This window comes from Myotis brandtii, unplaced genomic scaffold (assembly GCF_000412655.1).
Source record: "Myotis brandtii unplaced genomic scaffold, ASM41265v1 scaffold514, whole genome shotgun sequence".
In the NCBI taxonomy this organism is placed as follows: Eukaryota; Metazoa; Chordata; class Mammalia; order Chiroptera; family Vespertilionidae; genus Myotis; species Myotis brandtii.
The window spans coordinates 406,531-434,422 of record NW_005369591.1 but is presented as its reverse complement, the minus strand read 5'-3'; the positions used below and the strand labels follow the sequence as shown (position 1 = coordinate 434,422).

At 39.4% G+C, this 27,892-nt stretch overlaps 1 pseudogene; it reads right to left on the bottom strand.

Annotated features, from left to right (window-relative positions):
* Nucleotides 1–8,398: 8,398 nt before the first annotated feature.
* Nucleotides 8,399–27,892, bottom strand: part of LOC102249861 — a 43,044-nt pseudogene continuing 23,550 nt past the window's right edge.

The following is a 27,892-nucleotide window of genomic DNA, read 5'->3' as shown; positions in this document are numbered from 1 at the left end:
ATCGGGTCCCGGGTGGCAAGGCGGGGGCGGGCCTGCCCTGGATGGCGGCTCGCTGGCAGCTCACGCTGTCCCACCCTGCGTTCAGTATGCAAATTAGCCGCCATCTTTGTTGGCAGTTAATTTGCATATCACGCTGATTAGCCAATGGGAGGCGTAGTGAAGGTATGGTCAATTACCATGTTTGTCTATTATTAGATAGGATTAAAGCTACTGCATTAATTGCTAATTTACTTATTTTTAGTTGTCTGTCAAAAGAGGTAACTAATATGTTCATGCCCAGACCCCATAGGAATGGTTGGAAGAATGTCCAAAAACCTTTGGAGATGGTTATATGAGAGAGGGATACTCACATCAGAAGCACTTATAAGAAATGTGTGATGCTCACAAACATGTGCATGTTTATAAGGATTTTAATCTTTCACCAATGAGCAGGTGATGGGAGTGAGTAATGTCTCTAAATCCCTATGTACCACAATGGAAACAGGAATTATCATAGGGTCTCAGAAAACAAAAGAATTATTAGATCATCTGTTACATCCCTTAGCAAAATTAGGATTAGTTCCAAGAGAATTTCTTCCAGAGCTTGTTCAAAGTTTAGGTTTCGTTGGCAGTGAACATTTCTTTGTTTTTCATAATGTCACTGTCTTTGGTTAAGTAGCATTTCTAAATTTATGTGACATGTTTATTTGATTATTTTCATCTTAATAGTTCAAGGTATTCACAAGTGAAACCCATATATTTAATTTATTTTTTTAGGAACTAAAGCTATGTTTTAATTATAATGCCTTAAACAATTAATATTTACTATAATATAAATAATTCAAACACATTAGTTACAAAAAACTCATACATAGCTATAAAATATCTCTTACTCTTCATTTTATTTATTTTTAAAATATATTTTATTGATTTTTTACAGAGAAGAAGAGAGAAGGATAGAGAGTTAGAAACATCGATGAGAGAGAAAGATTGATCAGCTGCCTCCCTCACGCCCCCCACTGGGGATGTGCCTGCAACCAAGGCACATGCCCTTGACCAGAATCAAACCTGGGACCCTTCAGTCCGCAGGCTGATGCTCTATCCACTGAGCCAAACTGGTTAAGACTGAATCTTCATTTTAAATCTCACTAGCCAAACAATACATAGCTTTTATCATTCTTTTAGTGTTTTGACATCAAAATAATCATTTTGTTTAATTATAAATTAAAATAACACATCACTTAAGGATTTATTGGAAACATCTTAAATACTTAACAATGTAGGAATAGTTAGTTAAGCCAGTTTTCCACTTAATAAAACCTTATGCAAGTCTGTGTGTTTTACTCAGTACAAATTTCAAACACTGGTGTAAAGTAGGCACTCAAAATATATCTGCTGAATTAATGAAAAATGCAGTCAATAGCATTATAATTTGAAACGCTATATCATTAAATAGCAAAATGCTTCTGATACAAAGTGCAAAGTTTGCCCAAAAAGAAAATATATATCTCTAATTTGGCTACTATGAAAAATAGTTGGCAGATGGAAAATAATGAATACAAACATAATCATCAAGATTATTTTGTTTGCAAATTTTGTCATGTTTTTTTTTTCTAAAAAAATGGACCAAAAACAGATGTGTGCAAGGGTGATATCTCAGACTGAAAACAATCCTACACTATCTTTCCCTTCTCCACTCCAGTGCTAAGTTTTGATTGCCTACTGCTTCACTCATGTACAACTTTATCTATACTGTTTCTGTCCCCTTTTTCCCTCCCTCATGTCCATCTATTATACCTCTCCCAACATTTTCAATAACAAGAGAAAATAATCTAAATTAAGCCAGGCAGAGGACTTCTACCTGTAACTAGCATAGAACTCATGGTATGGTTGTGATTCCAAGGAAAAGTACATATTTATCTTTAGCCTCATGATGTTGCACATCCCATTTCTGAATACAAGTTCACAGTGAAAAACCCTGATTCCAAATTCATGATGTTAAGAAATTATAAAACTGTTATAGAGTGATAACTATTTATAGATTGGGACAATGAATAGAATAAATTATAAACATTTTTAATTAGATGTGGATTAAATTGGTCCATAAATGGACACTTGTGGGGACCCTGTTTAGACCCAAGGCCACTCTAAGCCTGGGACTTGTAATCAGAATCTTCAAAGCTAAGATACCATACACAGGTCCAAGGACTATGTGCAGGTGCACAGTGATCTCACAGTCACTGTGCCCTTGCATAGCCAAAATGATTGATGTCATTGTTGGCAACTAGCCTCCTTTGTCTAAGTAGAATAACACATGCATATAACCAGCCAGTATGCTGAGAGTAGCTCAGAGGTAGTTACTATGTGAGGCTACAGAGACCAGCCAGTGTGCTGGGCAGAGGTGTGTGATAGAGAGGCAGTGAGCACAGAGGATGTAGCTACCAGAGAGAAGCCAGAGAGACAGGAGAAGCTGATGAGGCAGAGAGCTCAGATACCACTATGAGGTGAGGCGGTGAGTCTAGAGAGAGTGTCGCTGCTCAGATATTAGCTGTAGGTACAGAGGCTATTAGAAGTGCTACTGCTCGCCAAAACCGGTTTGGCTCAGTGGATAGAGCATCGGCCTGCAGACTGAAAGGTCCCAGGTTCGATTCCGGTCAAGGGCATGTACCTGGGTTGCGGGCACATCCCCAGTAGAAGATGTGCAGGAGGCAGCTGATCGATGTTTCTCTCTCATCAATGTTTCTAACTGTCTATCTCTCTCCCTTCCTCTCTGTAAAAAAATCAATAAAATATATTTAAAAAAAAAAGAAAAAAAAAGAAGTGCTACTGCTTTGTGGGAAAGCTGTATTTATCGCCAGTGTGTGGCTATCTGTACAAGACTTACTATGAAGAACTGCTTTGTCTAATGGCTCCTACAATAAAGACTCATTCTTATACACCAGTGGTTCTCAACCTTCTTAATGCCGCGACCCTTTAATACAGTTCCTCATGTTGTGGTGACCCCCAACCATAAAATTATTTTCGTTGCTACTTCATAACTGTAATTTTGCTACTGTTATGAATCATAATGTAAATATCTGATATGCTATATGTGTTTTCCGATGGTCGCGACCCACAGGTTGAGAACCGCTGTTAAACACCCACAACTTATCATGGCTTCTCTGTCTAAGACCTTGCATCCTAAGAGGTCCAGCCCCTGGCAGAGGGACTCCGACCCAACACCTGTAACCAGTGAGCAGAGGATAAATGAAGTACTTGGATTAAGTCCCAATAGTTAGTGTAGTGAGTAGGGTTCAAGAAAGAGCCTACTCTGGCGTAGTCAGGAAGAATTTAGAAGAATATATGGACTCAGGGCAGCAGAGTTCTTACTGTCCCTGACAACACTAAATTTGGGCTAAAGCAGGAAAGTAAGTATTCAATTACTCGCAAATATTCTTATAAAGAAAGCACTGATGATTTTTCCCTCATTCAGGCCACATGAGTACCTCAATGGCATATAATATTATTCCAGAAATAATGTATGAAAATTATTCTATTGTCTGGAAGCACATGCAATTTAGCAAAGAGGTTATTTAACATATGAGGGAACTGTCTTCATGTAGAAATGGAAAGGACTGTTGGTGGAAGTAAGGCTGGTGCTAAATGAGGACATGTTGTGTTGATGTGGTCTCATGGCATATATAACACTCTTGCAGTTGTAACACTTCTTATGTGGTTATTTGTTGAGAATAAGTGCTTTATCAGAGCAGTGACCAGTATCCTCAACACACAGCATGTTGCCTGACATATTCTAAATTTCATTAGTCCTCAGGTTCCACAGAGAATATGTTGAGTCCTTATTTTATGTATATGTAAGAAAAAAGGTCAAAGATTGAATTATGGCATATGATCACATCTAAAACTAATCCCATTTGTATATCTTGCAATAAGTGTCTGTTTAGGTTCATCTGCCAATTTTTAATTTGATTGTTTGGTGTTGAATTGTATGAGTTTTTAATATATTTTGGATATTGACCCCTTTTTGGAGCTGTTGTTTGCAAATATATTCAATTCAGTTGGCTGCCTTTTTGTTTTTTTGGCAGTTTCTTTTGCTATGCACAAGTTTTGTAATTTGATGCAGTCCCATTCATTTATTTTTGCCTTTACTTCCCTTGCCTTTGGGGTCAAGTTCATAAAATGTTCTCTATGACCAAGGTCCATAAGTTTGGTACCTATGTTTTCTTTTATGTAATTTATTGTTTCATATCTTATATTTAGGTATTTGATCCATTTTGAATTACTTTTGTACATGGGACAAATTGTAGTCTAGTTTCATTTTTTTGCCTGTGGTTTTCCAATTTTCTAAACATTATTTCTTGAAGAGGCTTTCTTTGCTCCATTGCATGTTTTTGGTTCCTTTGCCAAAAATCATCTGCTCATATACATGTGGTTTTATTTCTGTACTCTCAATTCTGTTCCATTTGTCTGTGTGTCTTTCTTCTTTCTTTCTTTCTTTCTTTCTTTCTTTCTTTCTTTCTTTCTTTCTTTTCTTTCTTTCTTTCTTTCTTTCTTTCTTTCTTTCTTTCTTTCTTTCTTTCTTTCTTCTTCTTTTTTTATACCCCCTGTATACTTTCTTTTTCTTTTATTTTTTTAAATAAAATCTTTATTGTTGAAAGTATTACATTGGTCCTCCTTTTTCTCCCATTAACTCCTTCCAACCTGCTCCCACCTTCCCTTCACCCCCCCAGGCCCTCACCAACCCATTGTCTGTGTCCATGGATTATGCATATATATATATACAAGTCCATTGATTGTTCTCTTTTCGCCCACCCTTCACGCCTGATTTTCTGCCAATACCATACTGTTGTAATTACTGTAGCTCTGCAGTATAATAACTAAACCTGAGAAAGTAAGATAAAAATAATGTAGTAGGATGTTTAAGCAAATTAAAACCTGTCTTCTTGGAAAAAAAGAAATAAATAATAAAATAAAACTTATCCCAATTTCATAATGTTAAAATGTAGGAAAAAGGTGTCCCTCAGAATTGAATTGTGCTGGTAGGAATCCCAGAAATATGTGTTGCATGAATCACCCACCTTAAATGTTCATAGAGGAATTCTAGACTTCTGTATTGTTTTTTTGTTTTGTTTTGTTGGTTGGTTGGTAATAGCAAAGCTAAGATATACAATGTGCTCTACATTCTCAAAGACCATTGGTATTAGTCAAGTTTAGAGGTGAGAATAAAATTAGAGATAAACTAGCCCACACCTTTATTCAACAAAAGTGAAAACGAAGGCTCACGGAGGTGAGGTGACTTGTTCAAAGATCCAAATATAAAATTTCCAAGAAGACTAAAACTTTTAAAAAATAATTAATCATTAACTCCAGCAATTAAAATAACCCAGATCAAAATGATAGTTTACATTAGGTATTATTGACTAAAACAAATCTCTAATGCTATATTAAAAATAGTACTATGAATTCTTAAATCCACTGGTTTGCTCCAATTCTATTTAATTATTTAACTATAATGTACATATCATCTTTCTCTATAGGCAGGCATTTTGTAAAATTTTTCTTTAGACAAGAGACATGATGGGATGATATTGCTAATTTTCCAGTAGTGGCTATTATTGAGTAATTAGTTTGTAAAAAAAATGTACTTCTTTTGTATTCCTCCCTCTAAATATTCACTAACATTACCATTATCACACTTATTTATATTCCATCTACTATATGTTTTAAAACTCAGCCCTTAGAATGACTGTTTTGATTTATTATCACATAACTATAGTCTAACAGGTTTATCTTAATTTTTGCTCTGCTGACAGAACTGACCATAGCAATAAATTAAGCAGATGTGTTTACTAAGCTGTTTGCAGTAATGTAAACATTCTTGCCATGGAAGATTAAGGCACGGTTGTGGGAAAGTAAGTTTCACCTAAGTATGTTTCATGAGTCCAAAACCACAGATTCCATTGAGATGAGACTTTAGTCTTTGGGTTTCATTTAGTATATCATGTTCACATAGTTTTAAAAGAAAAAACACAGTCTAGTGAGCTCACTAGTTTAGTAAGCCCTCTAGAACTTATATTGCTCCATCTGTGGTTACTCTACTTAATAGGAAAAATTTACCTATAGGACTATCTCCAAAAGTGTGGGCATATAAGCAAGTTATTCCATGCTATCATAATATTTGCATCTAAACGAAAAGTGTTTGAAATGAATATCAAGAGCTGTGTGAGAGAAAGCATGCAAATATAGAGTGTTTTAATATTTCTTATTGATATCAGGTAATATAATTATATGTTTATATTTTCATAAGAATTGTTTCTTCTAATATATTTATTCTTTCGTATAAACTTTCAATTAATAAATTTTCAGTAAATTTCATATAAATTTATCAATTCACAAAAATGATCCCATTAAAGTTTTGCTTGGAAATGCCTTAAATTTGTATTAATTTAGGACTAGAATAATAATTTTATTGAAACTTCTCAAGTAGGAACTTCTTAATCTTTTATAGCCCATAAAAGGTTTTTATTCTGTTAAGTTTATTTCTAGATGTTTTGCTAATATTAATGGAATATTTATTATTATATTTTATAATTGGATGTTGTTGATCTATAGGAAAGCTATTTAAAGAATATTCCATGCCTATCTGGTGTGGCTCAGCAGTTTAGCATCAACCTAGGAACCAAGAGGTCACTGGTTTGATTCCCGGACAGGGCTCGATCCCCAGTGGGGACCGTGCAGGAGGCAGCCAATAGATGACTTCCTCTCATATTGATGTTTCAATCTCTCTTCCTTCCTCTCTCTCAAAAAATCAATAAAAATATATTTAAAAGATAGTAAAGAGTCTTTTGTGAACTAGGAATTTTATTAGGCACTGGAGATGGAAGATGAAGGAGAAAGTGGGGGGAGTTAGACATAAGGAGGAGGAAGTACTAATTCCAGTCACTTGCAGTTTATTTTGATTTTTTTGAGAAATCTCCTTTTTATTCTTTATTCATGCCAGAGGTTAAAACAAAATCTTTTTCATTTAATTGAAGAGCCAAGGAACCATTATTAATATTGTCAATGCTGGTGATTTATCTGAATTTTAGTTTGTTTGTTTCACCACTGTGGAATTTGTCTAATTAAAAAAAAGCAGATTGATACATACATTACTTCACTTTTATGATTACCTTCTTTTACATTTCAACCATACAAATTTATTTTTCCATATGAGACAGGGTAGGACACATTCTTCTTGTATACGTTACTGTTTATTGTTTCAAGTGAATGGAATAAATTCCACTGAATAGTTTAGTGTGGCCCTGTATCCTATATAAACAGGTTAAAAGAAGACTTTATTTTATAATCTGTGTATTCACGTCTACCATAAATTGTCTTCATGACAAGTGCAGAATTTCTTTAATTACTTGCCCCAAGTTAGCTGTTGATCCTTTTCACTGATAATACACAAGTGTAGAGAACAAGAAGCCTTTAAAATTGGGGGGAAAATACTTTCCCCTATATTACTGAATATTGGAATTTTATGTTGACTCTGGATGACCAGGAAAGCCAGTGTTAAGAATCAATATTACCCAATATAAAATAGTACACTGAATTGTTTAATAATAAACAGTACATTAAGAGCTTATATATACTGACTGGAAACCAGTGGTGGCTTTTAAATTCTCAGAAAGGCTAAACATTTTATGGTTAGCAGAAACCACAGGTGATGATGAAGGTGCTCCATGTCTCTGTAGCAGCCATTACATTAAAAATGTTTACAAATTATGTCACTAGCAGTAAGAGAATTTTACTGGTATTAGTCATAAAGGTGAAGAGAGAAGAAAAAGTGAAGTGTGCATTAGTTAAGTGTGGCAAGGCAATAAAAAGACAGAGAAAAGTGATAAATTTCTTCTATAGGTGGTTTGTTGCAAACAAATTCAAAAGAGCAATATGGATATTTAAAAAGCCAATGTTGCCCTAACCGGTTTGGCTCAGTGGATGGAGCATTGGCCTGTGGACTCAAGGGTCCCGGGTTCGATTCCGGTCAAGGGCATGTACCTTGGTTGCGGGCATCCCCAGTGGGGAGTGTGCAGGAGGCAGCTGATCGATGTTTCTCTCTCATCGATGTTTCTGGCTCTCTATCCCTCTCCCTTCCTCTCTATAGAAAAATCAATAAAAAATATATTTTAAAAAGCCAATGTTGGAAATATCCACTGATAATGCCTGTTGTTTTACTTTATACTTAAATTACACAGCAGAAAAGTTATGTTTATTAATAGTTTAATGTATGAAGGAAACATCCAGATTTCTGAATATGAAGGTACATATCTCACATTAATTTAAGTCTACATAAAGTAGAGCCTTTATACTGACATACTGAAATTTACTTTCTGCTTAGCCTTTTCTGTTATGTAAACAATTGTACATTTATTTACCATTATAAAACTTCAGGATCAAGTTTACATAATTTTGCTAAATTTCCGTGTTTGCTCAGAAGCAGTTTACAGTACTAATACCAACCAGCCAAAGAACAGCTTCAACAGAAAGTTATGTCCAAAGGGGAAGAGGGAGAGCAAAAAAGAAAAATGGTAAGAAAAATACTAACTAAGGTAAAACAGATGATGATGGGGAATGGGCAGTCACAAATGTTCACAGAAAATAGGTCAGTTAGTAAGTTCTTCTGCAAAAAGCCTACACACTTCAGTCAAGCACATCAGTAGAATGATTTGGGAGCATAAAAATAGTTTTCCGGCCACTTGTGATTTCCTCTGTATGAAAAGGAATCTGCAGGCTAACAAGCTGATCTTCATCAGCCAAGCTGGTTCATATGCACATTGTTCATTTGAGGTGCCCAGGGTCCAGTCCATACCGTTTGAGGGCCATTATTTTCTGTGGAGCTTGAAACCATCTTTATTAGGGAGTTCCAAGAGGGGTCTGCAGCATGAGGGCCATTAAATATGGGTCCTGCAGCACCATCAGGAATAGGTGCTACTGAAGGAATCATTGCATTCCCATACACAGAAAAAGGCATACCCCCAACTTTAGGAAAGTACATGTATCCTGCAGGAACATGCTAATGGAATGTACCAGAAGGAGTTACAATTCCTATACTCTCTCACTCCATTGCTTGATGCTGTGAAAACACTCCTGGATCAGACATTGGTCCATGAATCATAGAATTTCCCATCCCAGGGTTACACCAGTCAACTTTGTGTTGATTGCCACCAATCCCTTCAAAAGACCAGATGCCACTATGCCCTACTGATGTGGACAAATTACTCCCAATAACAGATGGAGCTGAAGTTCCAGTTTGCCTGATATGTGCAGAACATTCAGTCCCAATAGGAACTGGAACTTCTCTGTCCTCAGAGATGTTGCTGGGCTTTTCTGACCCTAAATGTACTGATGATGGGGCAGGAGAAGATGCACAAACTCCAGAGGATACTGACTGTGAAGGAGAATCATTTGATGCTGATGAACCTGGGGTCAACAAACTAAGTGGAGAAAAATGTTGTCTATTAAAGTTAGCAGCTGCAGGTGCTCCTCGAAGGGGTGCCCCAGGTCCATACATCTGACCTCCTGAAAGGTTTGAGGCAAAGTTTCCCAAATGTGTAGAAGGTGTTACAGAACCATATGGCGAGTCCATATTGACAATACCTGAGGGACTTGGAGCAGGTCTCTGTAATGGTGGTCTAAAACCTGGAGCTTTGGAAGTATCAGACTGATGTAAAGGATCTGAATTTGGCAAATATGAGGATTTTCCTGATAGCATAGATTCTGGTGTTGACTGAGATGAAACAACTGATCCTCCCCAGAAGGCATGAGAAGTAGGACTGTTTTCAAACAATGTGCTAAAGGGCCCAAATGGTAAGGGTGCACTGAAATTGGGAGCAATAGGCTTATTTGCTGGATGTACTGAATTTTGACAAGCACTTTGTGTACTTAAGGTCGAAGGTAGCTGAACAGAAGAGGGAACACTGTGAGGTCTTTTAATGTGATTGACACTGAGGACTGCAACAGATGAATTCTGAACTGGAGCTGGATTCTTATGAGGGGCAGTTGTGCCATGAGAGGGTGGTCTAATAGCAGGGGTTTCCATTTTAGGAGCAGGCTGGGAGCATCCCATTTGCGTCCTGAGGCATGGGTAAGTCACTGGGGCAGTAGAAGGCACTGCCACCAGAGAAGAACTTGTTGCTAAAGGAGGAACAGTCATTCTAACCTCCGGAGGAGGAACCTGAGACTGCTGAAGAGGTGGTCTTGGCTCCTGAGAAACAGATCCTGGAGTTTGTTGCTGAACAGAATGAACTGATGAATTCCTGGAACTGCTGCTGTTTGAAGGTCTACTATTTACTGTTTCTACTACTGGAGGACTACCTGCTTCCTGTTCAGAGGAAGATGCCCCTTTATTTGGAGATGCTGTTCCACAATCCAAAGGGCTATTTCTAGAAACCCCTCCTGGCTGAGCTGGTGGTGATGGGGAAGATGGGGATGATACTGGGTAGTGTTCTTTGGCAGTAGGCATGGGATATGTGGAATTTGTGGGTGCAGTGCTGTTGTTGCTTGCTGTGGTTGTTATCCCTGTGGTGGTGGCATTGGATGTCTTCACAACTGTGACAAAAAGCTGCCTTCTGACAGAAGGTGAACTTGGACTGCCATTTGTAGGTGTACCAAGCACCATTGAAGCTGATGAACTGGTTGTAGTTGTTGGACTTGAAGTTAAAGAACCTGCTGAATTCACCTGAGAACCACTGCTATCCTGATTGCTATGGCAAGACACCATGTGAGGCTTAGGTGAGTTAGTAGCTCTGGCAGTGCTCAAAGGCCTGACAGGAAAAGGACACCAAGTGGATTGAGCTGGTGGAAAAGTACCTCCAAAGTGGGTCATGAGCAACATTGGTGGACGGATCTGCTGGAAAGTCTGAGCAGCAAGCCAAGCATGTGCAAACTGTGGAGGAGGATATGCTAATGGAAGAGAAACTGGAAAACCAGGCTTCACATTATTCACTGGGTTCTTAATGGTTTTGTGAGTAGATGCAGAAGAAATTGCAGGCACAGTGAGTGCTGTGGCAGTTTGAGATGTTGATGACAGAGCTACAGTTGTCATTTTAATTCCCATTAAAGAACTTATAGCAGCAGTGGTGGTAGGTGCTGAGGACCCTATTTTGGAATTTACTGAGCTTTTCAAATGATTCTTTGGAATAAGTTAATCAATTTCTTTGTCTGGATCCTTGATCAGAGCATTGATCAACTGAGTTGCTTGTCTTGTTGTTTCAGTGCCACCCCTTATAGTTATTATCCGGTCTCCTGTCTTGTCTTTCTGCTTATCAATATCTATGTGTGCACCCGTGAACTCCCGAATAGCATTAATATTACAGCCTCCTCTTCCAATCACTCTGGATATCACAGTTGATGGAACAGATACTTTCTTCGACCTTTTTACAACTTCTTTCCATCCTTCTTCCCTCTTTTGTCCTCACTTAGGACTTGCTACAGTTAACTTCCCATTTGGAGAAGAAAGGAGAGATGGACCCAATTTTTTGCAAGTGGATAGAGAATTACTGGTCACTTCAGTGACAGTCTCTGACAATTTTATTGAAGCCTTGCTAGAAACAGATTTTCTCTCCTCCTTTGGAAATGTAACCAGAACCGATGGCTGTTTCTTGGTCACAATGGTAGTAACCACAGCAGTTGAATGATTGTCACTCTTTCGGCTGCTATTGCTGTTACTACTTTCATCACTGCAGCTGGAAATCCTCATGTTATCATTGTCCCCACTGTCGCTGGTACTGCTACTTTTTGACTCTCCTCTGTTCACCTTCTCTGGCTGACTGTATGAGATTGGTAATGGATCATCAAATATAATTTGAACGTTTTCTGGAGTCATTTTATTTTTCCTGTTTTTCCTCTTTGAACTGGTTGTAGTTATGGTATTATTTCTTTTACCATGGGAACCTGCCAAAGTTGTCCAGGTTGCAGATATACCTATAGTAGTAGTGGTTGTGGCACTTGGGGGCTCTGTCAAGAATTCAGGCTCATCTTCAACTTTATGCTTTTATTTTTCTTGAGCAGCTTGGAGTTCGAAGTTCTCTTTATTTTTTGCTTCAATTTCTTCTAGTTTTCTTCTTTGTTCTTCCTTTTTCTTTCTTCTCTTCTCCTTTCGCTTTTCTCCTTTGGCAACCAAAGCCAGCCTCCGACTTTCTTCTCTTAACGGGGAATTGACAAGACCTGGGTTCTTATTTTCTTGAAGGAAAGATTTCAATCATGAGTCAAAGTGTAGAAAAGCAAGCAAGACTTTATTGTCTTCAGCAAAACACACTTAGAACAGTGAAATAAGTAAGGGCATAAAAGAAGCAACAGGAGAGCCTAGGCTGGGTTTCTTTGGCTTACAGGGAAGTCAGAGAAAAGAGATCCTTGGAAACAGGTTCAGATTAGCCACTGCCAATTGCTTCCCTGGTTCAAAGTATCCTGAGGTTCCTTGGAATTTAGGAGATAGAAGCCTGTGTGGGGGAAAGAGGGGCAAGGGAATCCAGTCACTTGAAGTTTAGATAGGTGAGGCTGTGGAGTTAATTAATGATAAAATTTCAGTGTGATTAGGTTAGGGTTAGTGATAGCTCTATCTGTCATGGCCATCTCTTCATCATCTTTGCTGTCTACACAGGTTTTTAGTATCTGAAATAATCCATCTCAATAATACAATGGAGTTATTCTAGCTGGTACATAAGTAAATTTTTCTTTTCATAGAGAAGCTAATTACTTGCCTGACATTACTTTATTGAATTACTGTGAATCTACTATGTGCCTGACATTTCAGCAGGCAACAGGGAAACAGTGATGAATAAAACAGATAAAATCCATCCACACAATCCATGTTTGCCGACTTTATAGTATATCTGGTTGGATGCAAAATACTTTTTTTGAAGACATTTCCTGAGCCTCTACTCATGTGCATGAGTAGTACTACACACATGCACACATGCACTACTATAAAGAAACACATGCACACACATAATATTATAAAGAAGCACCTGCACACACATACTACTATAAAGAAACCCAATATATATGAGAAACAAAATCATCTCAACTTACTTTTGGAAATCTATAACTACAAATTAACTATGCTGGTACGATAGGATGAATAGTTCCATCTCTCAAAGATGTTCACATGCTATTTCCCAGAACCTATAAATAAAGGGTGTCCCAAAATTCACGCAAGAAGTAATTTTGATAGAAAACACAGGTTTATAATTAAAAATTGTAATTTTTTATAATTCATAAAGTATACAGTATATGGTTATGTTTGGAATAGCGTATCAGGTAAATGGCCTCCACAGCTTTGCTGGCACATACACACTCTTTTGTTATTGCCTGAGCAGCTGCATTTTTGAAGAAGAATGGTCCGATGATGCCTCCAGCCCAAAATCCACACAAAACAGTGACACGTTGTGGATGCATTTGTTTCTCAACAATCACTCGTGGATTTTCTGAACCCCAGATGCGACAATTTTGTCGATTAACTAAGCCATCAAGATGAAAATGAGCCTCATCGAAATTCAGCCACATTTATGCAAAACGGTCATGGAAAATTTCAACAAAAGAGTGCATATGTGCCAGCAAAGTCATGGTGGAAATTTACCCAATATTCTATTTCGCACATAACCCTATACTGTATACTTTGTGAATCAATAAAAAAATTACAGTTTTTAATTATAAACCTGTATTTTCTATCAAAATTACTTCTTGCGTGAATTTTGGGACAACCTTTATTTTACTTTAAATGGCAAAAGGGACTTGTGATGTGGTTAAATTTGGAGATTTCCATGGATTATCTTTGTGTACCTATTGTAATCTCACAGGAGAGTCCTAGCCGGAGACCACCTCATAGCAGCATTGGCAAGAAAGTGAAACAATGAACTTGGAAGACCATGGACCTTGGGCATTAGCAGGGCTGACGCCAGCACAGATTGCTCTTGCTGAGATTGTGGTGTCTCACAGCAATTTCCTGACCTCATAATATTTAAGTAAATGTTTAGGATAAGGACACATGTGTAATATCTTAATCAATAAAGAAAAAAAAATGTTTACTGAGCTTTACTGACATTTACTGACCGTTGATACTATCTGCTTATTATGTGCTCTGCCTATGTGTTTCGCTAAGGGCAAATGTGTAACCAAGTTGAATAAAAACAGGCAAGGCAAGGACTCGTGGTCCTTCTTCCCAAAAGAGGTTCCACCTAGCCCTCATGCTTAAAACTTATTTTTTGTGTAGTGTCTTCATTGTGCACCAGCCTTCCTACAGGTCCTCCTGAACCCGCTATGCAGGTACTGGCAAGTGGTGTCCAAACAGCGACTTAAGGAGAAGGTTCGCCTGAGGGGAGCAAAGTGAAAGTGGAAGTTCGCTGAACTCACAAGCCCAGACCACCTGCGGAGTCACGACCATAAGTGGATGGAGACTTTCTTGAAGTTAGCCATGTCATCATGGGGCAGAATTCGAGTAAAGGGGAAAAACATTATTGTAGACTTTGGCTTTCATACTCAAGGATAAGGGAATTAATGTGTCAGAGGGTACTCTCTTACAGTTTTTGCCTATTATCATAGAACATAATCCCTGGTTTCCTGATGAGGGTACATTAGATGTAGAGTGTTGGGAAAGAGTAGGACAGAACTTGAAGAGAGCTTATCAGCAGGGGAAAAACTTGCCTCCAAATTGTGAACAGATTAGACTTTGTGGAAGAAGAGCTTGGTGGGCTTTATCAGCTAAAGGGGATCCTGATGGAGCATTTATTAAGTGTATGCAGGGACCTACTGAATAATTTTCTGATTTCGTGGCTCGCCTCACTCAAGCAGTGAGAACACAAATACAGCATGGAACAGCAGGAGACATCATGATTCAACAATTAGAATATGAAAATGCCAATGATGATTGTAAGAAATGTCTAATACCTCTGAGAAAAAGTGCTACTATTACAGAAATGATTTGAGCATGTCAGGATGTAGGATCAGGCACTTTTTGAACAATGCAGCTGCACCCTTCTTGTGTCCTAAATGCCAAAAAGGAAATCACTGGGCTAATCAGTGTAGATCCAAATTTCATAGAAATGGGCAGCCCTTAAATCAAGGCATAGGGAGTGGCCAGCCACAGGGAAACAGCCAGAGGGCCTTCCCCAACCCCATCAACAACAGGGGGTTTATGCCCTGCAAGGCCCACAGTGAATTTCCTCATCTGAGCCACTCCAGGGAGCGCAGACCTTGATCTTACCAGCATAGTAGCAGTCACTCTGACCCCTGACATGACTCGGCAAGCTGTTCCTATAGGAATTTGGGGGCCTGTACCACCAGGAATGTTAGGATTAATCTTAGGGAGAAGTGGAAACACTCTGAAAGGATTAACTCTTTTGCCTGGAGTCATAGATTCAGATAATGAGGGAGAAATCCAGGTAATACTAGAATGCAAACACATTATACAAGTTACCCCAGGACAAAGAATTGTTCAGCTCCTACTCTTATCTTATATTCAGCAGGGTGAGGTTATAAATAGAAAAAGAGGAACATAATGATTTGGGAGCTCAGCTATTTATTGGGTACATGAAATTAGTAAAACCTGCCCTATGATTAATTTAAGAATATAACGAAAGCTGTTTAAGGGTTTAATAGACACTGGAGCTAATGTCAGTGTTATTAGTAAAGAATTCTGGCTTCTATGGTAGAAGCTATGAGGTCTATTATGGGGGTCGGAGTTACTGATAATACTCAACATAGTGCTGCAGTGTTAAAGTGGCAAGATGAGGAAGGACAAAAAGGATGGTTTCAGCCCTACATAGTCTTTGTAATTACAGTCAACTTATGGGGCCGGCATGTTTTGGAGGGTTTACAAACTAGTATTATTACTGGCAAAGGACAACAGTTAATAACCCAGATGGGATATCAAGCTGGTCAAGGTTTAGGAAAAAATAATTAGGGGATTAAAGAACCCATTCAAGCCAAAGGGAACCCAGGAAGACAAGGATTAGGATATTAACCTTTTAAGGAATGGTCACTGATCAGTCTCCTCACCCCCATGCTGATCCTATACAATGGAAGGATGATATACCTATATGGGTGGATCAGTGGCCATTAACCAAGGAGAAATTAGGTCATATTCATGAATTAATACAGGAACAACTGGAAGCTGGCCATATAGAACCTACCAATAGTCCTTGGAATATTCCTATATTTACAATACCTAAGAAGGCAAAGGGAAAATGGCGGTTGTTACATGACCTTAGAGCAGTTAATGCTACTATGCATGACATGGGAGCTTTGCAGCCTGGACTTCCCATGCCATCTCAAATACCTCTAAATTGGTCTTTTATAGTAGTAGATCTTAAGGATTGTTTTTTCACCATTTTCTTGGCACCTCAAGATAAACAAAGATTTGCCTTTTCAGTACCATCCATTAACAATGTAAAACCTATGAAAAGATATCAATAGAAAGTTTTACCTCAAGGAATGGCCAATAGCCCCACCTTGTGTCAGAAATATGTTGCTCAAGTTATCCCACCATTAAGAGAGAAATATCCTCAGCATTACATTATCCATTACATGGATGACTTGCTCTTAGCAAGCCCACAGGAAAAGCAGACTTTAGCAAAGTTTACCCAATAAGAGAAGGAACTCCCTAAATGGGGCTTAAAAATTGCTCTGAAAAAGGTACAAAGAGAAATGCCTTTCAAATACTTAGGAACTGTCCTAGCTGGTTTGGCTCAGTGGATGGAGTATCGGCCTGTGGACTCCAGGGTCCCAGGTTCGATTCCAGCAAGGGCACATGCCTGGGTTGCGGGCTTGTGCAGGAGGCAGCCAATCAATGATTCTCTCTCATCATTGATGTTTCTGTCTCTCTCTCCCTCTCCCTTCCTCTCTAAAATCAATAAAATATATTTTTTTAAAAACACACAAATACTGAGGAATCGTAATTGAAAACCAATGTATTAGGCCTCAAAAAGTAGAAATATGAAAGGATTGCCTTAAAACCCTAAATGACTTTCAGAAATTATTAGGGGACATTAAATGGTTAAGACCTTATCTAAGAATCTCTACAAGAGAAATAACAAATTTATTCAATATACTTATGGGTGACTCTGATCTTTCCTCACCTCAAACATTGACAGATGAAGCTAGGGAGGAGTTACTAAGAATTGAGCAGGCAATCTCCTCAACCCAAGTAGCATGGGTACAGCTGACATTGCCTTTATTAGGACAGATTAATCCTACTACAAATAGTCCCACTGGGGTCATCTTAAAAAATAAGGACTCTCCTGACATTACTGAGTGGGTCCACCTAGGGCATCAATCCTCTAAAACTGTGGTTACATACCAGTATATAGAACTCATAGCTCAATTAATATCTCAACGCAGAAAGTGCTGGAGGCAGATTATAGAGGAGAAGAGCCACAGTGCATTTATCTTTCCCTTACCAGGAAGCAGTTAGAAACTTTATTTCAGACTGATTTGAATTGGCAAATTGGAATAAGTAGATATTCAGGGGAACTCACACCCCTATTATTATACCAAAAAAAAAATCTAGGCAGGAATCTATTCCTGGAGCATTAACTGTTTTTACTGATGACTCCTCTAATGGCAAAGCTGCTTATCATACAGTAAATTCAGACTGAGTCATCCAGACTAGTCACACTTCTGTACAAAGGATTGAATTAGAAGCTATCAAGGCTGCACTGCAGGATTTCCAGGAGCCTCTCAATGTTATTTCTGATTCTGCCTATGCTGCTGGCCTAGTAAACAGAATTGAGACTGCTCGATTAAAATGGCTCAGTGACCAAAGTCTATTTATACTTTTTAAACAGGTACAGCAAAGACAATATCCCTTTTATATTACTCATATCATGGCTCATACCACCCTGCCTGGTCCATTAACAACAGGAAACACATATGCAAATAAGTCACTTTGTTACAGCAAGCCACAGAATCTCATCAGTTTTTACATCGGCCTGCCAAAATGTTGTCTAAACAATTTTTGATCCCTTGATAGCAGGCTAAACAGATTATCAAGGAATGTCCCACTTGTATGTTACATCTGCCTCAAGGGTATAATACAGGATTTAACCTTCAAGGATTGAAAAGGGACCATATCTGGCAGATGGATGTAACACATTATACTCCTTTTGGACATTTTGGGGCATTACATATCTCTGTAGATACCTTTTCAAAGGTCCTTTGGGCCCCTGCATCTACAGGGGAAATTATGAAACAGGTCATTAATCATTGCCTAGCTGTTTTGCCATATGGGAATTCCAAAAATTATTAAAACTGACAATGGACCTGCATACATAAGCTGTCATTTCCAGCAATTTTGTACAAAATGGAAAATTCAACACATTATGGGAATACCATACAATTTCCAGGGACAGGCAATTATAGAACACCAACATCAGTGGCTAAAATCCCAACTTGAAAAACAAAAAGGAGGAATACTAGGTAGACTACATTAAGACTTAATTACCTTAAATTTTTTCACTTGTAACGTTGATGGTAAGACCCCAATGGAGCTACACTGGTGTCATGATGCGGCAAAGGAAAAAGGCTTGGTCAGATAGAAGGATCCTGAGTCTGGTTTATGGAAGGGTCCCGACCCTTTGTTAACATTTGGTCGAGGATATGCTTGTGTATTTCCAGAAAACTCCTCCAAACCTGTGTGGATTCCTGCAAAGAACATCAAACTTCAACATGGATCCACAGAAGGAACTGACCAAACTAATGAGGACCTTGCACCTGGAGCCTCAACCTGTACCTGTGGCCACAGACAATCAACTACTCTGGCCCCAGATAACAATTATCCCAGGCAAACTTACAAACTGGTTCCTTAGATGCCTGGCAACAATTTAAAAAGGACATGGAAGAATTCAATCATTTTCATTGGATCTCCCTACATTTGCCTCTCAGCCTAACCACTATTGTCTGTCTCATTCTTGGTCTTGTGTGTTTAATTCTAGTCTGCAGATGCAGAATGAAAAGTGTTAAAAAGACTCAAGCCCTGCAGATGGCATACACTTTTCAAGATTTATTAAGAAAACAAAAAGGGGGAGATGCTGGGATCCACCACATAGCAGCATTGGCATGAAAGTGCAACAAGGAACTTGGAAGGCCATGGACCTTGGGCATCAGCAGGGCTGATGCCAGCACAGATTTCTCTTGCTGAGATTGCAGTGTCTCAAAGTGATTTCCTGACCTGATAATCTTTGAGTAAATGTTTACTGAGCTTTACTGATGTTTACTGACCCTTGATACTATCTGCTTACTACGTGCTCTGCCTACGTGCTTTGCTAAGGGCAAATGTGTAAACAAGTTGAATAAAAACAGGCAAGGCAAGGACTCGTGGTCCTTCTTCCCAAAAGAGGTTCCACCTGGCCCCCATGCTTAAAACTTATTTCTTGTGTAGTGTCTTCATTGTGTGTCAGTCCTCCTACAGGTTCTCCTGAACCCACCATGCAAGTTGCGACAAGAAGGCAGTGTGATGACAGAAGCTGAGGTTAGGGTATTGCACAGAAGGGATCATGACTCAAGGAGGGCAAGTGGCATCTAAAAACTTTGAAAGTCAAGGAAATGAAATCTCTCCTTAATGCCATCTTCTTGCCTTCTGCATCTTTTTTAGCCTAATCACAATTCTGGCCATTAAGCAGCTCCATTTCTATGCTATTCATGCCCAAGGTCTGCTTAAAGCTGAATTGGTAAATTCATCTTATTCCACCAATTTGAATCTTTCATGTTCCAGTGATATTCAAACAGTCCTTTAGCTTTCTAAACTCAATACTGTGCTTTGTAATTGTTTTCATGGCATCTGGAGTATCCATTATGCTGCTGTACCATATTATAAATGTCTAAAAGAACAGGGGTTATATATGCTTTGGGTTTTTTATCATGCTGATAGGGCGCCCGATTTTCTCACATCATGGCATACATAGAAAATAATAGAATTCACAGAACACACTTAAGTAAGTGTATGTTGTTGTTCGTGGCCAGGTTTCTGGCTACCCCAGCACCTGCCTGAGGGTCCAGTCAAAACTTGGAAGTTAACTCAAAACATGGAAGCTGAAAAACTTTCCTAGGTATTTAGTAACCCCTGTGATTTGATGGAGTTCAAGTCATGTTTGCAAACTCTGCTTGTTGACCAGGAATAATAAAAGTACTGGAATTTCTAAAATAAGATATATATGACTGTCAAAAAAAGAAATAATTTATGCTTTTTAGGACTGTAAATCATAAATTACTTTTACACATAACTTCATGACCATCACAAGAAGCCTGTGAGATAAATAGGCATTATTGCTGCTATTGTATAAATGAATAAGCTCAGACGTAGAGGAGCAAATTATTTCCCAAAGTTATCAAATGACAGAGCCAGACTAGAGCCTAGCATTTCTAGTTCATTGTCCTTCCCACCATGATGAATCAATGTCCCCAAATCTGATAGTGATGTTTCTAAAACACAGATAAAAATAGAAGCAAACTCATTTCTTTAAGTTTAAAATATAAGCTTAGAATTTTATATTCTAAGATCTGGGTGTTTTATTTTCATGTTTATTTTCTATTCGAATAAAAACGCATTAAATAGTATAAAAATTAACATAATAACATGGTTTTTATTTTGAAGAGGGATTTTAATATATTTTTATTGATTCAGAGAGGAAGGCAGAGGGAGAGAGAGATGGAAACATCAGTGATGAGATAGAATCATTGATTGGCTTCCTCCTGCATGCCCCCTACTTGGGATTGAGCCCACAACCCAGGCATGTGCCCTGACAGGAAATCAAACCTGGGACACTTCAGTCAGCAGTCTGATGCTCTATCCACTGAGCCAAACCAACTAGGACCATAATACTCACTTAGGTGAAAGACCCTCATGTATTCGCACTATTAAACATAAAAGTTTTTGGAAACTAATAACACCCACCCCGAATTGGTGAAGTATACTCAGCTGGTGAGACAGTTTGCAGCCGGGAAGTGCAGAGTTCCCCTGGAAAGGTAAAAAACAGATATCTGGGAAGGAAATTTTGCCAGACTTCTGAGCCCAGAGGTTCCAAGGGAGACCGCGCGCAGAACACAGCCATGTCTCTTGGGACAGGCACAGCCCCTGACTGGGGAAAGGAGATCTGCGGGACTATTGGCGCTGGGGGACTTGAGATCTGGGTTCCGTAATTACGGAGGACTGAGCCTAAAAGGGGCAGCCTGAAGTGCTGACAAGACCATGCAGTGGGGGTAAGAGAGGAGCTTACAGAGACTCAGCCTTCCCCGTTTCTGCAGCTGGCGTTTGTGTGTTTGTTTTCACTGAACCCGGTTCATAGGACATTTCGGATACAGACACTCACCCGTGCTGAGGAGCGGGAGAAGGTGCAGATGAGTGGAATCTGGGGAGAGGCTGGGGAGAGAAGGGGGGCCAGGAGAGGTGGCAGAAAATTGAGTGCTGAGTCACCCCTGAGCCCAGGACTTGGGCAGCCATTTTCCCCTGAGGACATAACTCCTAACTCCTCCCTCCAGCCCCCAGGCAAGGAATACAGCCACACCCAGATTCCACCCTGAATGAGATGAAGGATTAAAATGATCTGATTAGTCCCTGGGAGTTAACAGGGTCTGGCCTATAGAGGGGCTTTCAGTCCCAGCAACAACAACAACAACAAAAATCACAGACATTCCAGAAAACTGGGATCTTAAGCCAGCCAAAGGAATGACATTTCAATTTTTCATTTTTATTTTTTTATTATTATTTTGTTAGCTTTTTTTGTGTGTGCTTTTTTCTTTGTTTTCCCTTTTTTTGTTTGTTGCTTTTTTTTTGCTTCTTTCTTTGTTCTTTTTTTTTTGTTTGTTCCTTTATTTCCTACTTCTTTTCACATTACTTTTTCAACCACGTGAACAGCAGACACGTGAGTGGCGTGCTCTTGTCCAGGGAGTATCAGCCCTGTGAGCAGCCTGCCTCGAGCCTAAGAGAGGCAGCCTCATGTGGCCTGCCCCTGTACAAGGAGCAACAGCTGTGTGAGCAGCCCGCTTCCCCATCCGAAGAGCAGCAACCATGCAAGCAGTCCGACCTGTCTGAGGAGCAGCAGCCACACGAGCAGTCTTCCTACTTCTGAGGAGCGGCAGCCCTGTGCAGCCCGCCCCCATCCAAGGAGCAGCAGCTGCGCACAGCCCGCACCCTGCACTAGTCCGAAGAGCAACAGCTTCACAAGCATCTTGCCCTTGCCCAAGCAGCAGCAGCCGCACGAGCAGCCTGCCCAATCTGAGGAACAGCAGCTGTGTGAGCAGCCTGCCCCCATCCGAGGAGCAGCAGTTCTGTGAATGGCCCGGACCCATTAGAGGAGCAGAAGCAGCCACCCCAGTCAGAGGAGGAGCAGCCACAGGAGCAGACTGCCCACATCCGAGGAACGGCAACCCTACGCAGCACGCACCGATCCGAGGAGCAGAGCCACAACAGCCTGCACCTGTCCGACGAGCAGCAGCCAGTCCTAGGAGTACTAGCCCCACAAGTAGCCCACCACATCAGAGGAACAACAGCAAAGTGCAGCCAGCCCCCATTCAAGGATCAGCAGCCACGTGAGCAGTCTGTCCCAGTTCAAGGAGTAGCAGCTGCGTGTGTAGCCAACCCACATCCAAGGAACGGCAGCCTCGTGAGCAGCGAACCCTCTGCCTGAGGAACAGCAGCTGTGTGTGAAGCCTCCCCTCACCAGCCAGAGGAGCCACCACAACTGTGAACAGCACCCACCAGAGGAGCTGCTGTCAGCTGAGGAGCAGCTGCTACCACAACCACCTGAGGAGCAACCACAGCCCGAGGAGCCACTGCCACACAAGGAGCACCCCCTGAACAACTCAACATCTAGATATGTCGGTGAGATCAAACATGGGTAGACAAAGAAACCCCCAAAGGAAAGAAAAGGAGGACTCGCCAGAAAAGCAGCTAAGTGAAACCAAGGCATGCAGCATGACAGAAAAAGAATTCAGATTAAGGGTCCTAGAATGCCTAAACTGGATGGAGGAAAAAATCAACAACTTATGCAAAAATCAAGAAGAAACGGATAAAAAAAAAATCAACATCTTATGTAAGAATCAAAAAGAAATGGATGAAAAAATCAATAACTTATGTAAGAACCAAGAAGAAATGAAGAGTGATATAGTTGCAATGAAAAACACCATTGAAAGTTTCGACAGTAGACTAGGAGAAGCGGAGGACCGAATTAGCGAATTAGAAGACAGGGAAACAAAACACACTCAAAATGAACTGCAATTGGAGAAAAAAATTAAAAGACAGGAGGAGAGCCTAAGGGAGCTATGGGACAACATGAAACGAAAAAACATATGAAAAATAGGGGTGCCAGAACAAAAGAAATAGGAACAAGGGTTAGAAAACCTATTGGAAGAAATAATATCAGAAAACTTTCCTGAGGTGGGGAAGAAAAAAGTCACACAAGCACAGAGAGTCCCAAACAAGGTGAACGCGAAAAGACCCACAACCACACCAAGACACATCATAATTACCATGGCAAATGTTCAGGACAAAGAGAGAATCTTACAGGCTGCAAGAGAGAGACGGAAAGTTACATACAAGGGATCTCCCATTAGATTATCAAATGATTTCTCAACAGAAACACATCAGGCCAGAAAAGAATGGACGGAAATCTACAAAGTGATGCAAAGCAAAGGACTGAATCCAAGAATACTCTATCCAGCAAGGCTATCATTCAAAATTGAAGGGGAAATAAGAAGCTTCACAGACAAAAAAAGGCTAAGGGAGTTTATCACCACCAAGCCAGCCATGCAAGAAATGCTAAAGGGACTGGTGTAAAAAGAAGAAATAACAAGCTCAGAAAGAAAACAGCCACACACAAAAAAATAGAAATGGCTACAAACAAGTACCTTTCAATAATAACTATAAACGTAAATGGACTAAATGCTCCAATCAAAAGACATCAAGTGGCTGAATGGATAAAAAAATATGATCCAAATATTTGCTGTCTACAAGGGACCTACCTCAGAATAAGGGACTCACACAGAGTTAAAGTGAAGGGATGGAAAAATATCTTTCAGGCAAATGGAAATGAAAAAAAAAAAAATGGGGGAGCAAAACATATAGACAAAATACATCTCAAAGTGAAGGCCATAACCAGAGATAAGGAAGGCCACTTCATAATACTAAAGGGATCAATACAACAAGAAGATATAACCCTGGTAAACATATATGCACCCAATGCAGGAGCACCCAAATTCATAAAAAAACTCCTGGAAGATATCAAAGGAGAGATCGACAACAATACAATCATAGTAGGGGACTTTAATACACCACTGACACCACTGGATAAGCCCGCTAGACAAACAATCAGCAAAGAAACAGCAATCCTAAATGACTCACTAGATCAGATGGACTTAATTGACATCTTCAGAACACTTCACCCCAAAGCCATGGAATATACATTCCTCTCAGGTGCTCATGGGACATATTCAAAAATAGACCACATATTGGGTCACAAGCAAAGTCTCCCCAAATTCAAGAAGATTGAAATCATAAAAAGCTTCTTCTCAGACCACGATGGCATAATGTTAGAAATAAACTACAATAAAAACAACCCAAAATACTCAAACACTTGGAAGCTGAATAGCATGTTATTAAATATTGATTGGGTTACCAATGAGATCAAAGAAGAAATTAAAAACATCCTGGACACTAATGACAATGAAAACACAACAATCCAAAACCTATGGGACACAATGAAAGCAGTCCTGAGAGGGAAGTTTATAGCTCTACAGGCCTATCTCAAAAAACAAGAAAAAATGGTAGTAAATCATCTAACACTACATCTCAAAGAATTAGAAAGAGAGCAACAAGAAAAGCCCAGAGTGAGCAGAAGGAAGGACATAATAAAGATCAGAGCAGAAATAAATGACATAGACACCAAAAAACAATACATAAAATCAATGAAACCAAGAGCTGGTTCTTTGAAAGGATAAACAAGATTGATGAAGCTCTAGCCAGGCTCACCAAGAAGCAAACAGAGAGGAACCAAATAAACAAAATAATAAATGATAAAGGAGAAATAAAAACAGACCCCACAGAAATACAAATGATTGTCAACAAATACTATGGACAACTCTACTCCAACAAACTAGACAACCTGGAGGAAATGGACATATTCCTAGAAAAATACAACATTCCAAAACTTAATCAGGAAGAATCTAAAAATCTCAACAGGCCAATAACTAAGGAAGAAATTGAAGCAGTCATCAGAAAGCTTCCAGCAAACAAAAGCCCAGGACCAGACGGCTTCACAGGGGAGTTTTACCAAACATTCAAGGAAGAACTAAAACCTATCCTCCTCAGACTACTACAAAAAATCCAAGAGGAAGGAACACTTCCAAGCTCATTCTATGAAGCCAGCATCACCCTAATACCAAAACCAGGTAAAGACAACACAATGAAAGAGAATTACAGGCCAATATCCCTCATGAACATAGATGCCAAAATACTCAACAAAATCTTAGCAAATCGGATCCAACAGTACATCAGAAAGATCATACACCATGACCAAGTAGGATTTATCCCAGGAATGCAAGGATGGTACAACATCCGTAAATCAATAAACGTAATACATCACATAAACAAATTGAAAGAAAAAAACCACATGGTCATATCAATTGATGCAGAAAAAGCATTCGACAAAATCCAACACCCATTTTTGATAAAAACTCTCAGCAAGGTGGGAATAGAAGGATCATACCTCAACATAATAAAAGCCATATATGACAGGCCCACAGCCAACATCATACTCAATGGACAAAAACTAACACCATTTCCCCTAAAAACAGGAACAAGACAGGGATGCCCACTCTCACCACTCCTGTTCAACATAGTCCTGGAAGTATTAGCCATTGCAATTAGACAAGAAGAAGAAATAAAAGGCATCCAAATTGGAAAAGAGGAAGTAAAACTGTCCTTATTTGCAGACGACATGATATTATACATACAAAACCCTAGAGACTCCATCAAAAAACTACTAGACTTAATACATGAATTTGGCAATGTAGCAGGATACAAAATTAACCCCAAGAAATCTGAGGCATTTCTATACACCAATAGTGAACTTTCAGAAAGAGAGATTATAAAAACAATCCCATTTACCATCGCACCAAAAAAATTAAGCTACCTAGGAATAAACTTAACTAAAGAGGTAAAAGACCTCTACTCAGAAAACTACAGGACGTTGAAAAAAGAGATAGAGGAAGACATAAAGAGATGGAAGAACATACCATGTTCTTGGATTGGTAGAATCAACATCATTAAAATGTCCATACTACCCAAAGCAATCTATAAATTCAACGCACTTCCCATTAAAATACCAATGGCCTACTTCAAAGATCTAGAACGAACTCTCCAAAAATTCATCTGGAATAAAAAAAGACCCCGAATAGCTGCAGCGATCCTGAGAAAGAACAAAGTAGGTGGGATCTCAATGCCAGATATCAAGCTGTATTACAAAGCCACTGTTCTCAAAACTGCCTGGTACTGGCACAAGAACAGACATATAGATCAATGGAATAGAATAGAGAGCCCAGAAATCAGCCCCAACCAATACGCTCAATTAATATTTGACAAAGGAGGCAAGAACATACAATGGAGCCAAGATAGTCTCTTCAATAAATGGTGTTGGGAAAATTGGACAGATATATGCAAGAAAATGAAACTAGACCACCAACTTACACCATACACAAGAATAAACTCAAAATGGATAAAGGACTTAAATGTACGACAGGAAACCATAAAAATTCTAGAAGAATCCAAAGGCAACAAAATCTCAGACATATGCCAAAGCAATTTCTTCACTGATACAGCTCCTAGGGCAGTTGAAACTAAAGAGAAAATGAACAAATGGGACTACATCAAAATAAAAAGCTTCTGCACAGCAAAAGAAACCATCAACAAAACAACAAGAAAACCCACTGCGTGGGAAAACATATTTGCCAACGTCATATCTGATAAGGGCCTAATCTCCAAAATTTATAGGGAACTCATACAACTTAACAAAAAGAAGATAAACAATCCAATCAAAAAATGGGCAAAGGATCTAAATAGACACCTTTCAAAAGAGGACATTCAGAAAGCCAAGAGACATATGAAAACATGCTCAAAGTCACTAATCATCCGAGAGATGCAAATCAAAACAACAATGAGGTACCATCTCACACCTGTCAGAATGGCTATCATCAACAAATCAACAAACGACAAGTGCTGGAGAGGATGTGGAGAAAAAGGAACACTTGTGCACTGCTGGTGGGAATGCAGACTGGTGCAGCCACTATGGAAGACAGTATGGAGTTTCCTCAAAAAGCTGGAAATGGAACTCCCATTTGACCCTGTGATCCCACTTCTAGGAATATATCCCAAGAAACCAGAAACACCAATCAGAAAGGATATGTGCACCCATATGTTCATAGCAGCACAATTCACCATAGCTAAGATCTGGAAACAGCCTAAGTGCCCATCAGTAGATGAATGGATTAGAAAACTGTGGTACATCTACACGATGGAATACTATGCTGCTGTAAAAAAGAAGGAACTCTTACAATTTGCAACGGCATGGATGGAGCTGGAGAGCATTATGCTAAGTGAAATAAGCCAGTCAATGAAGGAAAAATACCACATGATCTCACTCATTCATGGATAATAAAGACCATTACAAACTTTTGAACAATAATAGATACAGAGGCAGAGCTGCCTCAAACTGATTGTCAAACTGCAGTGGGAAGGCCAGAGAGGGTTGGGGGGCAGAAGGGAGGGGAGTAAGAGATCAACCGAAGGACTTGTATGCATGCATATAAGCATAACCAATGGACATAAGACACGGGGGGGGGGGGGGGGCCAGGGGATTGTCAAGGGCGGGGAAAAAAAGGACACATATGGAAT